The sequence below is a fragment of the Lissotriton vulgaris genome, chromosome 12 (assembly GCF_964263255.1).
Source record: "Lissotriton vulgaris chromosome 12, aLisVul1.2, whole genome shotgun sequence".
Taxonomy (NCBI): domain Eukaryota; kingdom Metazoa; phylum Chordata; class Amphibia; order Caudata; family Salamandridae; genus Lissotriton; species Lissotriton vulgaris.
The window spans coordinates 447,089,883-447,103,025 of record NC_141700.1 but is presented as its reverse complement, the minus strand read 5'-3'; the positions used below and the strand labels follow the sequence as shown (position 1 = coordinate 447,103,025).

Here is a 13,143-nt window from a genome sequence, read left to right as displayed (position 1 = left end):
TGATTCATCTTACTGTTGAACAGATCATCTTAAACCTTATAAAAACCCAAGTATTTTCAAGATTATAGAATGAATACTGTTATTGCAAAATGAAAAAAATACATATCTATGAGAAAGAGGTAGATTAAATTTCTACCTAGATTTGAGCAATATTAATACCTTCATGAAAAAAAATTGTAAAGAATTCAAGAAATGAAATTGGGTTTTATAAGAGTACCTGTTTATTAAAACATATTAATCCAGCGTAGTGATTGAGTATCTTTTTGTGTTTAAGATTACAATACATATAAAGAAGAATTTATAGCAGAAAACACATTTTCATCATCAACAATAAATTATTTATGCATTTTTTACTATTAACGTTGGTGCTGTGGCTTAGTGGTTAAAGCGCCTGTCTCGTAAACAGGAAATCCTGAGTTCAATTCTCAGCAGCACCTAACTGTTTTCTCCATGCTTTCCGAATAATTTTCATCAAACAAGTGTTGAATACAATTTAAGAATAAACATCTGGTTCTATGAACTTTAGAATAAGTTATCTTAAAAATTAAATAAAATGCTTCGTATTGTGAAGATTTTTGTAGGAATGCATTGACTGAAATAGGGAAAAGAAAATGTCAAAGAACAAGATAGAGGTGAATGATCACTCTATCGTTGAATTCAACTAATCCATTCTTTAGCAAGGTATATTTTAAATTGATATGAATAGGGTAAACTTCAAATTAGAGAGGTGTTTTTGAATAAGTGAAGAGTCTTCATTCATCTTAAGTGTTTGAGTAGAGAAGTGTGTGAACTTAGAAAAGAATATGAAAGTGAAAAAGCAATATTCCCTTGAACACCATAAAGAAAAGTGTTTCAAAATTAAGAATCAAGTGGGTGCTGTGGCTTAGCTGGTTGAAGCGCCTGCCTAGTAAATGGGAGATCCTGAGTTAAACTCTCAGCAGTGCCTTGCTTTGCTCATTGTAATATAACAAATCATTTTCATTAGGTCTTATTCCAATACAATTAAAATATAAAAGTCTGATTCATCTTACTGTTGAACAGATCATCTTAAACCTTATAAAAACCCAAGTATTTTCAAGATTATAGAATGAATACTGTTATTGCAAAATGAAAAAAATACATATCTATGAGAAAGAGGTAGATTAAATTTCTACCTAGATTTGAGCAATATTAATACCTTCATGAAAAAAAATTGTAAAGAATTCAAGAAATGAAATTGGGTTTTATAAGAGTACCTGTTTATTAAAACATATTAATCCAGCGTAGTGATTGAGTATCTTTTTGTGTTTAAGATTACAATACATATAAAGAAGAATTTATAGAAGAAAACACATTTTCATCATCAACAATAAATTATTTATGCATTTTTTACTATTAACGTTGGTGCTGTGGCTTAGTGGTTAGAGCGCTTGTCTCGTAAACTGGAAATCCTGAGTTCAATTCTCAGCAGCACCTAACTGTTTTCTCCATGCTTTCCGAATAATTTTCATCAAACAAGTGTTGAATACAATTTAAGAATAAACATCTGGTTCTATGAACTTTAGAATAAGTTATCTTAAAAATTAAATAAAATGCTTGGTATTGTGAAGATTTTTGTAGGAATGCATTGACTGAAATAGGGAAAAGAAAATGTCAAAGAACAAGATAGAGGTGAATGATCACTCTATCGTTGAATTCAACTAATCCATTCTTTAGCAAGGTATATTTTAAATTGATATGAATAGGGTAAACTTCAAATTAGAGAGGTGTTTTTGAATAAGTGAAGAGTCTTCATTCATCTTAAGTGTTTGAGTAGAGAAGTGTGTGAACTTAGAAAAGAATATGAAAGTGAAAAAGCAATATTCCCTTGAACACCATAAAGAAAAGTGTTTCAAAATTAAGAATCAAGTGGGTGCTGTGGCTTAGCTGGTTGAAGCGCCTGCCTAGTAAACGGGAGATCCTGAGTTAAACTCTCAGCAGTGCCTTGCTTTGCTCATTGTAATATAACAAATCATTTTCATTAGGTCTTATTCCAATACAATTAAAATATAAAAGTCTGATTCATCTTACTGTTAAAAAGATCATCTTAAACCTTATAAAAACCCAAGTATATTCAAGATTATAGAATGAATACTGTTATTGCAAAATGAAAAAAACTACATATCTATGAGAAAGACGTAGATGAAATTTCTACCTAGATTTGAGCAATATTAATACCTTCATGAATAAAATTGTAAAGAATTCAATAAATGAAATTGGGTTTTATAAGAGTACCTGTTTATTAAAACATATTATTCCTTGCGTAGTGATTGAGTATCTTTTCGTGTTTAAGATTACAATACATATAAACAAGAACTTATAGCAGAAAACACATTTTCATCATCAACAATAAATTATTTATGCATTTTTTACTATTAACAATGGTGCTGTGGCTTAGTGGTTAAAGCGCCTGTCTCGTAAACAGGAAATCCTGAGTTCAAATCTCAGCAGCACCTAACTGTTTTCTCCATGCTTTCCGAATAATTTTCATCAAACACATGTTGAATACAATTTAAGAATAAACATCTGGTTCTATGAACTTTAGAATAAGTTATCTTAACAATTAAATAAAATGATTGGTATTGTGAAGATTTTTGTAGGAATGCATTGACTGAAATAGGGAAAAGAAAATGACAAAGAACAAGATAGAGGTGAATGATCACTCTATTGTTGAATTCAACTAATCCATTCTTTAGCAAGGTATATTTTAAAATTATATGAATAGGGTAAACTTCAAATTAGATAGGTGTTTTTGAATAAGTGAAGAGTCTTCATTCATCTTAAGTGTTTGAGTAGAGAAGTGCGTGAACTTAGAAAAGAATATGAAAGTGAAAAAGCAATATTCTCTTGAACACCATAAAGAAAAGTGTTTCAAAATTAAGAATCAAGTGGGTGCTGTGGCTTAGCTGGTTAAAGCGCCTGTCTAGTAAACAGGAGATCCTGAGTTAAACTCTCAGCAGTGCCTTGCTTTGCTCATTGTAATATAACAAATCATTTTCATTAGGTCTTATTCCAATACAATTAAAATATAAAAGTGTGATTCATCTTACTGTTGAACAGATCATCTTAAACCTTATAAAAACCCAAGTATTTTCAAGATTATAGAATGAATACTGTTATTGCAAAATGAAAAAAATACATATCTATGAGAAAGACGTAGATGAAATTTCTACCTAGATTTGAGCAATATTAATACCTTCATGAATAAAATTGTAAAGAATTCAAGAAATGAAATTGGGTTTTATAAGAGTACCTGTTTATTAAAACATATTAATCCTTGCGTAGTGATTGAGTATCTTTTCGTGTTTATGATTACAATACATATAAACAAGAATTTTTAGCAGAAAACACATTTTCATCATCAACAATAAATTATTTATGCATTTTTTACTATTAACGTTGGTGCTGTGGCTTAGTGGTTAAAGCACCTGTCTTGTTAACAGGAAATCCTGAGTTCAAATCTCAGCAGCACCTAACTGTTTTCTCCATGCTTTCCGAATAATTTTCATCAAACACATGTTGAATACAATTTAAGAATAAACATCTGGTTCTATGAACTTTAGAATAAGTTATCTTAACAATTAAATAAAATGATTGGTATTGTGAAGATTTTTGTAGGAATGCATTGACTGAAATAGGGAAAAGAAAATGACAAGGAACAAGATAGAGGTGAATGATCACTCTATTGTTGAATTCAACTAATCCATTCTTCAGCAAGGTATAGTTTAAAATGATATGAATAGGGTAAACTTCAAATTAGAGAGGTGTTTTTGAATAAATGAAGAGTCTTCATTCATCTTAAGTGTTTGAGTAGAGAAGTGTGTGAACTTAGAAAAGAATATGAAAGTGAAAAATCAATATTCTCTTGAACACCATAAAGAAAAGTGTTTCAAAACTAACAATCAACTGGGTGCTGTGGCTTAGCTGGTTAAAGTGCCTGTCTAGTAAACAGGAGATCCTGAGTTCAACTCTCAGCAGCGCCTTGCTTTTCTCATTGTTATATAACAAATCATTTTCATTAGGTCTTATTCCGATACAATTAAAATATAAAAGTCTGATTCATCTTACTGTTGAAAAGATCATCTTAAACCTTATAAAAACCCAAGTATTTTCAAGATTATAGAATGAATACTGTTATTGCAAAATGAAAAAAAATACATATCTATGAGAAAGACGTAGATGAAATTTCTACCTAGATTTGAGCAATATTAATACCTTCATGAATAAAATTGTAAAGAATTCAAGAAATGAAATTGGGTTTTATAAGAGTACCTGTTTATTAAAACATATTAATCCTTCGCTAGTGATTGAGTATCTTTTCGTGTTTAAGATTACAATACATATAAAGAAGAATTTATAGCAGAAAACACATTTTCATCATCAACAATAAATTATTTATGCATTTTTCACTATTAACGTTGGTGCTGTGGCTTAGTGGTTAAAGCACCTGTCTCGTAACCAGGAAATCCTGAGTTCAATTCTCAGCAGCACCTAACTGTTTTCTCCATGCTTTCCGAATAATTTTCATCAAACAAGTGTTGAATACAATTTAAGAATAAACATCTGGTTCTATGAACTTTAGAATAAGTTATCTTAAAAATTAAATAAAATGCTTCGTATTGTGAAGATTTTTGTAGGAATGCATTGACTGAAATAGGGAAAAGAAAATGTCAAAGAACAAGATAGAGGTGAATGATCACTCTATCCTTGAATTCAACTAATCCATTCTTTAGCAAGGTATATTTTAAATTGATATGAATAGGGTAAACTTCAAATTAGAGAGGTGTTTTTGAATAAGTGAAGAGTCTTCATTCATCTTAAGTGTTTGAGTAGAGAAGTGTGTGAACTTAGAAAAGAATATGAAAGTGAAAAAGCAATATTCCCTTGAACACCATAAAGAAAAGTGTTTCAAAATTAAGAATCAAGTGGGTGCTGTGGCTTAGCTGGTTGAAGCGCCTGCCTAGTAAACGGGAGATCCTGAGTTAAACTCTCAGCAGTGCCTTGCTTTGCTCATTGTAATATAACAAATCATTTTCATTAGGTCTTATTCCAATACAATTAAAATATAAAAGTCTGATTCATCTTACTGTTAAAAAGATCATCTTAAACCTTAGAAAAACCCAAGTATATTCAAGATTATAGAATGAATACTGTTATTGCAAAATGAAAAAAACTACATATCTATGAGAAAGACGTAGATGAAATTTCTACCTAGATTTGAGCAATATTAATACCTTCATGAATAAAATTGTAAAGAATTCAATAAATGAAATTGGGTTTTATAAGAGTACCTGTTTATTAAAACATATTAATCCTTGCGTAGTGATTGAGTATCTTTTCGTGTTTAAGATTACAATACATATAAACAAGAATTTATAGCAGAAAACACATTTTCATCATCAACAATAAATTATTTATGCATTTTTTACTATTAACGTTGGTGCTGTGGCTTAGTGGTTAAAGCGCCTGTCTCGTAAACAGGAAATCCTGAGTTCAAATCTCAGCAGCACCTAACTGTTTTCTCCATGCTTTCCGAATAATTTTCATCAAACACATGTTGAATACAATTTAAGAATAAACATCTGGTTCTATGAACTTTAGAATAAGTTATCTTAACAATTAAATAAAATGATTGGTATTGTGAAGATTTATGTAGGAATGCATTGACTGAAATAGGGAAAAGAAAATGACAAAGAACAAGATAGAGGTGAATGACCACTCTATTGTTGAATTCAACTAATCCATTCTTTAGCAAGGTATATTTTAAAATTATATGAATAGGGTAAACTTCAAATTAGATAGGTGTTTTTGAATAAGTGAAGAGTCTTCATTCATCTTAAGTGTTTGAGTAGAGAAGTGCGTGAACTTAGAAAAGAATATGAAAGTGAAAAAGCAATATTCTCTTGAACACCATAAAGAAAAGTGTTTCAAAATTAAGAATCAAGTGGGTGCTGTGGCTTAGCTGGTTAAAGCGCCTGTCTAGTAAACAGGAGATCCTGAGTTAAACTCTCAGCAGTGCCTTGCTTTGCTCATTGTAATATAACAAATCATTTTCATTAGGTCTTATTCCAATACAATTAAAATATAAAAGTGTGATTCATCTTACTGTTGAACAGATCATCTTAAACCTTATAAAAACCCAAGTATTTTCAAGATTATAGAATGAATACTGTTATTGCAAAATGAAAAAAATACATATCTATGAGAAAGACGTAGATGAAATTTCTACCTAGATTTGAGCAATATTAATACCTTCATGAATAAAATTGTAAAGAATTCAAGAAATGAAATTGGGTTTTATAAGAGTACCTGTTTATTAAAACATATTAATCCTTGCGTAGTGATTGAGTATCTTTTCGTGTTTATGATTACAATACATATAAACAAGAATTTTTAGCAGAAAACACATTTTCATCATCAACAATAAATTATTTATGCATTTTTTACTATTAACGTTGGTACTGTGGCTTAGTGGTTAAAGCACCTGTCTTGTTAACAGGAAATCCTGAGTTCAAATCTCAGCAGCACCTAACTGTTTTCTCCATGCTTTCCGAATAATTTTCATCAAACACATGTTGAATACAATTTAAGAATAAACATCTGGTTCTATGAACTTTAGAATAAGTTATCTTAACAATTAAATAAAATGATTGGTATTGTGAAGATTTTTGTAGGAATGCATTGACTGAAATAGGGAAAAGAAAATGACAAAGAACAAGATAGAGGTGAATGATCACTCTATTGTTGAATTCAACTAATCCATTCTTCAGCAAGGTATAGTTTAAAATGATATGAATAGGGTAAACTTCAAATTAGAGAGGTGTTTTTGAATAAATGAAGAGTCTTCATTCATCTTAAGTGTTTGAGTAGAGAAGTGTGTGAACTTAGAAAAGAATATGAAAGTGAAAAATCAATATTCTCTTGAACACCATAAAGAAAAGTGTTTCAAAACTAACAATCAACTGGGTGCTGTGGCTTAGCTGGTTAAAGTGCCTGTCTAGTAAACAGGAGATCCTGAGTTCAACTCTCAGCAGCGCCTTGCTTTTCTCATTGTTATATAACAAATCATTTTCATTAGGTCTTATTCCGATACAATTAAAATATAAAAGTGTGATTCATCTTACTGTTGAACAGATCATCTTAAACCTTATAAAAACCCAAGTATTTTCAAGATTATAGAATGAATACTGTTATTGCAAAATGAAAAAAATACATATCTATGAGAAAGACGTAGATGAAATTTCTACCTAGATTTGAGCAATATTAATACCTTCATGAATAAAATTGTAAAGAATTCAAGAAATGAAATTGGGTTTTATAAGAGTACCTGTTTATTAAAACATATTAATCCTTCGCTAGTGATTGAGTATCTTTTCGTGTTTAAGATTACAATACATATAAAGAAGAATTTATAGCAGAAAACACATTTTCATCATCAACAATAAATTATTTATGCATTTTTTACTATTAACGTTGGTGCTGTGGCTTAGTGGTTAAAGCGCCTGTCTCGTAAACAGGAAATCCTGAGTTCAATTCTCAGCAGCACCTAACTGTTTTCTCCATGCTTTCCGAATAATTTTCATCAAACAAGTGTTGAATACAATTTAAGAATAAACATCTGGTTCTATGAACTTTAGAATAAGTTATCTTAAAAATTAAATAAAATGCTTGGTATTGTGAAGATTTTTGTAGGAATGCATTGACTGAAATAGGGAAAAGAAAATGTCAAAGAACAAGATAGAGGTGAATGATCACTCTATCGTTGAATTCAACTAATCCATTCTTTAGCAAGGTATATTTTAAATTGATATGAATAGGGTAAACTTCAAATTAGAGAGGTGTTTTTGAATAAGTGAAGAGTCTTCATTCATCTTAAGTGTTTGAGTAGAGAAGTGTGTGAACTTAGAAAAGAATATGAAAGTGAAAAAGCAATATTCCCTTGAACACCATAAAGAAAAGTGTTTCAAAATTAAGAATCAAGTGGGTGCTGTGGCTTAGCTGGTTGAAGCGCCTGCCTAGTAAATGGGAGATCCTGAGTTAAACTCTCAGCAGTGCCTTGCTTTGCTCATTGTAATATAACAAATCATTTTCATTAGGTCTTATTCCAATACAATTAAAATATAAAAGTGTGATTCATCTTACTGTTGAACAGATCATCTTAAACCTTATAAAAACCCAAGTATTTTCAAGATTATAGAATGAATACTGTTATTGCAAAATGAAAAAAATACATATCTATGAGAAAGACGTAGATGAAATTTCTACCTAGATTTGAGCAATATTAATACCTTCATGAATAAAATTGTAAAGAATTCAAGAAATGAAATTGGGTTTTATAAGAGTACCTGTTTATTAAAACATATTAATCCTTGCGTAGTGATTGAGTATCTTTTCGTGTTTATGATTACAATACATATAAACAAGAATTTTTAGCAGAAAACACATTTTCATCATCAACAATAAATTATTTATGCATTTTTTACTATTAACGTTGGTACTGTGGCTTAGTGGTTAAAGCACCTGTCTTGTTAACAGGAAATCCTGAGTTCAAATCTCAGCAGCACCTAACTGTTTTCTCCATGCTTTCCGAATAATTTTCATCAAACACATGTTGAATACAATTTAAGAATAAACATCTGGTTCTATGAACTTTAGAATAAGTTATCTTAACAATTAAATAAAATGATTGGTATTGTGAAGATTTTTGTAGGAATGCATTGACTGAAATAGGGAAAAGAAAATGACAAAGAACAAGATAGAGGTGAATGATCACTCTATTGTTGAATTCAACTAATCCATTCTTCAGCAAGGTATAGTTTAAAATGATATGAATAGGGTAAACTTCAAATTAGAGAGGTGTTTTTGAATAAATGAAGAGTCTTCATTCATCTTAAGTGTTTGAGTAGAGAAGTGTGTGAACTTAGAAAAGAATATGAAAGTGAAAAATCAATATTCTCTTGAACACCATAAAGAAAAGTGTTTCAAAACTAACAATCAACTGGGTGCTGTGGCTTAGCTGGTTAAAGTGCCTGTCTAGTAAACAGGAGATCCTGAGTTCAACTCTCAGCAGCGCCTTGCTTTTCTCATTGTTATATAACAAATCATTTTCATTAGGTCTTATTCCGATACAATTAAAATATAAAAGTGTGATTCATCTTACTGTTGAACAGATCATCTTAAACCTTATAAAAACCCAAGTATTTTCAAGATTATAGAATGAATACTGTTATTGCAAAATGAAAAAAATACATATCTATGAGAAAGACGTAGATGAAATTTCTACCTAGATTTGAGCAATATTAATACCTTCATGAATAAAATTGTAAAGAATTCAAGAAATGAAATTGGGTTTTATAAGAGTACCTGTTTATTAAAACATATTAATCCTTCGCTAGTGATTGAGTATCTTTTCGTGTTTAAGATTACAATACATATAAAGAAGAATTTATAGCAGAAAACACATTTTCATCATCAACAATAAATTATTTATGCATTTTTTACTATTAACGTTGGTGCTGTGCCTTAGTGGTTAAAGCGCCTGTCTCGTAACCAGGAAATCCTGAGTTCAATTCTCAGCAGCACCTAACTGTTTTCTCCATGCTTTCCGAATAATTTTCATCAAACAAGTGTTGAATACAATTTAAGAATAAACATCTGGTTCTATGAACTTTAGAATAAGTTATCTTAAAAATTAAATAAAATGCTTGGTATTGTGAAGATTTTTGTAGGAATGTATTGACTGAAATAGGGAAAAGAAAATGTCAAAGAACAAGATAGAGGTGAATGATCACTCTACCGTTGAATTCAACTAATCCTTTCTTTAGCAAGGTATATTTTAAATTGATATGAATAGGGTAAACTTCAAATTAGAGAGGTGTTTTTGAATAAGTGAAGAGTCTTCATTCATCTTAAGTGTTTGAGTAGAGAAGTGTGTGAACTTAGAAAAGAATATGAAAGTGAAAAAGCAATATTCCCTTGAACACCATAAAGAAAAGTGTTTCAAAATTAAGAATCAAGTGGGTGCTGTGGCTTAGCTGGTCGAAGCGCCTGCCTAGTAAACGGGAGATCCTTAGTTAAACTCTCAGCAGTGCCTTGCTTTGCTCATTGTAATATAACAAATCATTTTCATTAGGTCTTATTCCAATACAATTAAAATATAATAGTCTGATTCATCTTACTGTTGAACAGATCATCTTAAACCTTATAAAAACCCAAGTATTTTCAAGATTATAGAATGAATACTGTTATTGCAAAATGAAAAAAATACATATCTATGAGAAAGAGGTAGATTAAATTTCTACCTAGATTTGAGCAATATTAATACCTTCATGAAAAAAAATTGTAAAGAATTCAAGAAATGAAATTGGGTTTTATAAGAGTACCTGTTTATTAAAACATATTAATCCAGCGTAGTGATTGAGTATCTTTTCGTGTTTAAGATTACAATACATATAAAGAAGAATTTATAGCAGAAAACACATTTTCATCATCAACAATAAATTATTTATGCATTTTTTACTATTAACGTTGGTGCTGTGGCTTAGTGGTTAAAGCGCCTGTCTCGTAAACAGGAAATCCTGAGTTCAATTCTCAGCAGCACCTAACTGTTTTCTCCATGCTTTCCGAATAATTTTCATCAAACAAGTGTTGAATACAATTTAAGAATAAACATCTGGTTCTATGAACTTTAGAATAAGTTATCTTAAAAATTAAATAAAATGCTTGGTATTGTGAAGATTTTTGTAGGAATGCATTGACTGAAATAGGGAAAAGAAAATGTCAAAGAACAAGATAGAGGTGAATGATCACTCTATCGTTGAATTCAACTAATCCATTCTTTAGCAAGGTATATTTTAAATTGATATGAATAGGGTAAACTTCAAATTAGAGAGGTGTTTTTGAATAAGTGAAGAGTCTTCATTCATCTTAAGTGTTTGAGTAGAGAAGTGTGTGAACTTAGAAAAGAATATGAAAGTGAAAAAGCAATATTCCCTTGAACACCATAAAGAAAAGTGTTTCAAAATTAAGAATCAAGTGGGTGCTGTGGCTTAGCTGGTTGAAGCGCCTGCCTAGTAAACGGGAGATCCTGAGTTAAACTCTCAGCAGTGCCTTGCTTTGCTCATTGTAATATAACAAATCATTTTCATTAGGTCTTATTCCAATACAATTAAAATATAAAAGTGTGATTCATCTTACTGTTGAACAGATCATCTTAAACCTTATAAAAACCCAAGTATTTTCAAGATTATAGAATGAATACTGTTATTGCAAAATGAAAAAAATACATATCTATGAGAAAGACGTAGATGAAATTTCTACCTAGATTTGAGCAATATTAATACCTTCATGAATAAAATTGTAAAGAATTCAAGAAATGAAATTGGGTTTTATAAGAGTACCTGTTTATTAAAACATATTAATCCTTGCGTAGTGATTGAGTATCTTTTCGTGTTTATGATTACAATACATATAAACAAGAATTTTTAGCAGAAAACACATTTTCATCATCAACAATAAATTATTTATGCATTTTTTACTATTAACGTTGGTGCTGTGGCTTAGTGGTTAAAGCACCTGTCTTGTTAACAGGAAATCCTGAGTTCAAATCTCAGCAGCACCTAACTGTTTTCTCCATGCTTTCCGAATAATTTTCATCAAACACATGTTGAATACAATTTAAGAATAAACATCTGGTTCTATGAACTTTAGAATAAGTTATCTTAACAATTAAATAAAATGATTGGTATTGTGAAGATTTTTGTAGGAATGCATTGACTGAAATAGGGAAAAGAAAATGACAAGGAACAAGATAGAGGTGAATGATCACTCTATTGTTGAATTCAACTAATCCTTTCTTCAGCAAGGTATAGTTTAAAATGATATGAATAGGGTAAACTTCAAATTAGAGAGGTGTTTTTGAATAAATGAAGAGTCTTCATTCATCTTAAGTGTTTGAGTAGAGAAGTGTGTGAACTTAGAAAAGAATATGAAAGTGAAAAATCAATATTCTCTTGAACACCATAAAGAAAAGTGTTTCAAAACTAACAATCAACTGGGTGCTGTGGCTTAGCTGGTTAAAGTGCCTGTCTAGTAAACAGGAGATCCTGAGTTCAACTCTCAGCAGCGCCTTGCTTTTCTCATTGTTATATAACAAATCATTTTCATTAGGTCTTATTCCGATACAATTAAAATATAAAAGTGTGATTCATCTTACTGTTGAACAGATCATCTTAAACCTTATAAAAACCCAAGTATTTTCAAGATTATAGAATGAATACTGTTATTGCAAAATGAAAAAAATACATATCTATGAGAAAGACGTAGAACAAATTTCTACCTAGATTTGAGCAATATTAATACCTTCATGAATAAAATTGTAAAGAATTCAAGAAATGAAATTGGGTTTTATAAGAGTACCTGTTTATTAAAACATATTAATCCTTCGCTAGTGATTGAGTATCTTTTCGTGTTTAAGATTACAATACATATAAAGAAGAATTTATAGCAGAAAACACATTTTCATCATCAACAATAAATTATTTATGCATTTTTTACTATTAACGTTGGTGCTGTGCCTTAGTGGTTAAAGCGCCTGTCTCGTAACCAGGAAATCCTGAGTTCAATTCTCAGCAGCACCTAACTGTTTTCTCCATGCTTTCCGAATAATTTTCATCAAACAAGTGTTGAATACAATTTAAGAATAAACATCTGGTTCTATGAACTTTAGAATAAGTTATCTTAAAAATTAAATAAAATGCTTGGTATTGTGAAGATTTTTGTAGGAATGTATTGACTGAAATAGGGAAAAGAAAATGTCAAAGAACAAGATAGAGGTGAATGATCACTCTACCGTTGAATTCAACTAATCCTTTCTTTAGCAAGGTATATTTTAAATTGATATGAATAGGGTAAACTTCAAATTAGAGAGGTGTTTTTGAATAAGTGAAGAGTCTTCATTCATCTTAAGTGTTTGAGTAGAGAAGTGTGTGAACTTAGAAAAGAATATGAAAGTGAAAAAGCAATATTCCCTTGAACACCATAAAGAAAAGTGTTTCAAAATTAAGAATCAAGTGGGTGCTGTGGCTTAGCTGGTCGAAGCGCCTGCCTAGTAAACGGGAGATCCTT

The 13,143-nt window shown here is 30.2% G+C and overlaps 14 non-coding genes across 14 annotated transcripts; all 14 read left to right on the top strand.

The window, feature by feature from the left end:
• The first annotated feature begins 364 nt into the window (after positions 1-364).
• Positions 365-437, top strand: TRNAT-CGU (transfer RNA threonine (anticodon CGU)). Its single transcript has one exon. It is a non-coding gene; the product is annotated as a tRNA-Thr (tRNA).
• Positions 438-1,382: 945 nt separating this feature from the next.
• TRNAT-CGU (transfer RNA threonine (anticodon CGU)) lies at positions 1,383-1,455 on the top strand. The gene has a single exon. It is a non-coding gene; the product is annotated as a tRNA-Thr (tRNA).
• A 946-nt stretch (positions 1,456-2,401) lies between these two features.
• TRNAT-CGU (transfer RNA threonine (anticodon CGU)) lies at positions 2,402-2,474 on the top strand. The gene has a single exon. It is a non-coding gene; the product is annotated as a tRNA-Thr (tRNA).
• Positions 2,475-3,419: 945 nt separating this feature from the next.
• On the top strand, positions 3,420-3,492 carry TRNAT-UGU (transfer RNA threonine (anticodon UGU)). The gene has a single exon. It is a non-coding gene; the product is annotated as a tRNA-Thr (tRNA).
• A 435-nt stretch (positions 3,493-3,927) lies between these two features.
• On the top strand, positions 3,928-4,001 carry TRNAT-AGU (transfer RNA threonine (anticodon AGU)). Its single transcript has one exon. It is a non-coding gene; the product is annotated as a tRNA-Thr (tRNA).
• Positions 4,002-5,457: 1,456 nt separating this feature from the next.
• On the top strand, positions 5,458-5,530 carry TRNAT-CGU (transfer RNA threonine (anticodon CGU)). Its single transcript has one exon. It is a non-coding gene; the product is annotated as a tRNA-Thr (tRNA).
• A 945-nt stretch (positions 5,531-6,475) lies between these two features.
• TRNAT-UGU (transfer RNA threonine (anticodon UGU)) lies at positions 6,476-6,548 on the top strand. Its single transcript has one exon. It is a non-coding gene; the product is annotated as a tRNA-Thr (tRNA).
• Positions 6,549-6,983: 435 nt separating this feature from the next.
• On the top strand, positions 6,984-7,057 carry TRNAT-AGU (transfer RNA threonine (anticodon AGU)). Its single transcript has one exon. It is a non-coding gene; the product is annotated as a tRNA-Thr (tRNA).
• A 436-nt stretch (positions 7,058-7,493) lies between these two features.
• Positions 7,494-7,566, top strand: TRNAT-CGU (transfer RNA threonine (anticodon CGU)). The gene has a single exon. It is a non-coding gene; the product is annotated as a tRNA-Thr (tRNA).
• Positions 7,567-8,511: 945 nt separating this feature from the next.
• TRNAT-UGU (transfer RNA threonine (anticodon UGU)) lies at positions 8,512-8,584 on the top strand. The gene has a single exon. It is a non-coding gene; the product is annotated as a tRNA-Thr (tRNA).
• A 435-nt stretch (positions 8,585-9,019) lies between these two features.
• On the top strand, positions 9,020-9,093 carry TRNAT-AGU (transfer RNA threonine (anticodon AGU)). Its single transcript has one exon. It is a non-coding gene; the product is annotated as a tRNA-Thr (tRNA).
• Positions 9,094-10,547: 1,454 nt separating this feature from the next.
• Positions 10,548-10,620, top strand: TRNAT-CGU (transfer RNA threonine (anticodon CGU)). Its single transcript has one exon. It is a non-coding gene; the product is annotated as a tRNA-Thr (tRNA).
• Positions 10,621-11,565: 945 nt separating this feature from the next.
• Positions 11,566-11,638, top strand: TRNAT-UGU (transfer RNA threonine (anticodon UGU)). The gene has a single exon. It is a non-coding gene; the product is annotated as a tRNA-Thr (tRNA).
• A 435-nt stretch (positions 11,639-12,073) lies between these two features.
• Positions 12,074-12,147, top strand: TRNAT-AGU (transfer RNA threonine (anticodon AGU)). The gene has a single exon. It is a non-coding gene; the product is annotated as a tRNA-Thr (tRNA).
• Positions 12,148-13,143: the final 996 nt, after the last annotated feature.